This window comes from Schistocerca serialis, chromosome 11, assembly GCF_023864345.2.
Source record: "Schistocerca serialis cubense isolate TAMUIC-IGC-003099 chromosome 11, iqSchSeri2.2, whole genome shotgun sequence".
Classification (NCBI taxonomy): Eukaryota; Metazoa; Arthropoda; class Insecta; order Orthoptera; family Acrididae; genus Schistocerca; species Schistocerca serialis.
In genome coordinates, this window is record NC_064648.1 from 147,073,207 (window position 1) to 147,076,328 (window position 3,122).

The 3,122-nt window shown below is 51.1% G+C and overlaps 1 pseudogene; it reads right to left on the bottom strand.

Moving 5' to 3' along the window:
- Positions 1-2,207: 2,207 nt before the first annotated feature.
- LOC126427471 (5S ribosomal RNA) lies at positions 2,208-2,325 on the bottom strand (annotated as a pseudogene).
- Between the last annotated feature and the right edge of the window lie 797 nt (positions 2,326-3,122).

Genomic DNA, 3,122 nt, shown 5'->3' on the forward strand with positions numbered 1-3,122 from the left:
TCGAGGGCAGACTTGAACCAAGAACCTCTCGATCCGCCGCTGCTCACGCTAACCACGGGACCACGGTGCTCCTCAGCTCATCCTGTACTTGATGTTGCTTACCTTGCGCATGGACTACTCAGTTTGTATATTTTGCTTATTTTTTTTTCATAGTTCCACACAACTTCTTCCTGTTTTCTCGACTGATCTGTGTTCAGTTTTTCAAGGCCTATCCACTGTGCCAACTTATAACTAAATCTGAGGGGGGTGCGATGGGGAGGTTCCCTTGTAAACAAAAGTGTTTGAGTCTACAGTTTAGTTAGGTGCTAAATATGATGATACTATGGGGATAGAAAGTGTGGACAACAAGCCCCATAGTGGGGGAATGGGACGGGAAGCTGTGGTAGAAGCTAATGTCTAATTGCACTCAGGGTTAATGATCTAAGAAAGGTTGGTAACCACTGTACTAGATGGAGGTGTGGAGGGTAAAAAGTGGGGCGTGAGTGGTTGGGGGGGGGGGGGGGGGGGGTACGTGGGGAGCAGAGATTGGGATTCCAAAACAGATAATAGATAACGTCAAATGCTGCTCTGAGATATGCGAGGTGTATTCAAGTTTTAAGGCCTCCGATTTTTTTTCTAATTAACTACTCACCCGAAATCGATGAAACTGGCGTTACTTCTCGACGTAATCGCCCTGCAGACGTACACATTTTTCACAACACTGACGCCATGATTCCATGGCAGCGGCGAAGGCTTCTTCAGGAGCCTGTTTTGACCACTGGAAAATCGCTGAGGCAATAGCAGCACGGCTGGTGACTGTACGGCCACGGAGAGTGTCTTTCATTGTTGGAAAAAGCCAAAAGTCACTAGGAGCCAGGTCAGGTAAGTAGGGAGCACGAGGAATCACTTCAAAGTTGTTACCACGAAGAACCTGTTGCGCAACGCTAGCTCGATGTGCGGCTGCGTTGTCTCGGTGAAACAGCACACGCGCAGCCCTTCCCGGACGTTTTTGTTGCAGTGCAGGAAGGAATTTGTTCTTCAAAACATTTTCGTAGGATGCACCTGTTACCGTAGTGCCCTTTGGAACACAATGGGTAAGGATTACGCCCTCGCTGTCCCAGAACATGGACACCATCATTTTTTCAGCACTGGCGGTTACCCGAAATTTTTTTGGTGGCGGTGAATCTGTGTGCTTCCATTGAGCTGACTGGCGCTTTATTTCTGGATTGAAAAATGGCATCCACGTCTCATCCATTGTCACACCCAAAGAAAAGAAAGTCCCATTCGTGCTGTCGTTGTGCGTCAACATTGCTCGGCAACGTGCCACACGGGCAGCCGTGTGGTCGTCCGTCAGCATTCGTGGCACCCACCTGGATGACACTTTTCGCATTTTCAGGTCGTCATGCAGGATTGTGTGCACAGAACCCACAGAAATGCCAACTCTGAAGGCGATCTGTTCAACAGTCATTCGGCGATCCCCCAAAACAATTCTCTCCACTTTCTCGATAATGCCATCATACCGGCTTGTGTGAGCCCGAGGTTGTTTCAGTTTGTTGTCACACGATGTTCTGCCTTCATTAAACTGTCGCACCCACGAACGCACTTTCGACACATCCATAACTCCATCACAACATGTCTCCTTCAACTGTCGATGAATTTCAATTGGTTTCACACCACGCAAATTCAGAAAACGAATGATTGCACGCTGTTCAAGTAAGGAAAACGTCATCATTTTAAGTATTTAAAACAGTTCTCATTCTCGCCGCTGGCGGTAAAATTCCATCTGCCGTACGGTGCTGCCATCTCTGAGATGTATTGACAATGAACGCGGCCTCATTTTAAAACAATGCGCATGTTTCTATCTCTTTCCAGTCTGGAGAAAAAAAAATCGGAGGCCTTAGAACTTGAATGCATCTCGTAGTGGCTAGCGCAGGAGCGGAATTCGTGCGGGATGCAGCAAACTGATCGTAAGAATGATGTAAAATAAGAAATAAAAAAACAATCTTAGTTCTTCACTCAGTTGTGTCTTTTTATATCACTCCGTCTTCAGCCCACGAGTCGGGAGCGTCCGAACGCCGTGTCATCCTCGGTGGATGATGTGGATAAGAGGGACGTGGGGTCAGCACACCGCTCTCCCGGTCGTAAGATGGTATTCTTGACCGAAGCCGCTACTACTCGGTCGAGTAGCTCCTCAATTGGCATCACGAGGCAAAGTGCACCCCGAAAAATGGCAACAGCGCATGGCCGCCCGGATGGTCACCCATCCAAGTGCCGACCACGCCCGACAGCGCTTAACTTCGGTGATCTCACGGGAACCGGTGTATCTACTCCGGCAAGGCCGTTGCCGTCTTTTTGTATCAGAAGACAAAATATGGAACTGCCCTTTTCTGTACTTGCTGTACAACTTCTTCTGCAACCCCCTCGATTCCCCCCCCCCCCCCCTTCCCCGTCCCGCCAATGCCACTTGCAGCATTCTCCATACTGTTGCGACTGCACGTACCGTGCAGCCCCTGAAGCTCTGCAGCCTGCGCAGCACCCAGCAACAAGTGGCAGGCAGTTCTGCGGCCCGGTCCAACTCCCGCAGAATCGATTCACGCGCCGCTTCCCTACCCTACTCCCTCGCGCCGGCGACCCCAGTCACCGCCACACTAACCCCTTCCCCCCCCCTCCCTGATACTCAAACTGCCCCTCCCCCCAACACACACACACACACACACACACAGACATACACACACTGAGCGGCCAGCAGATGGCTCCTCCCACGACCGTGCAACATGTCTCATCAGCACCACCCGTGACCGGGACAGGCGCCTGCGATTCAGACCACCCGCTGCGCTGGCGTGCCAGATTGGTTGCCTAACTCCCGGAAGGCTCACGTACGATCGTTTCGCTTCCTAAAACTGATCAGCTATTACAATACCCATACCCACGTAGCGCGGTATTGCTCCACCACTTCCGCCCATAACCTTCAACAGGCCGTTTCAGTAACAACTCTTCAGGTTCTTGATTCACGTCGCGTAGTCACAATCATTACCGCCATCAGCTGCTGGATATCAACTGTCTGATAAAAAGCGTGCCGGCCGAGGTGGCCGAACGGTTCTAGGCGCTACAGTCCGGAACCGCGCGACCGCTACGGTCGCAGG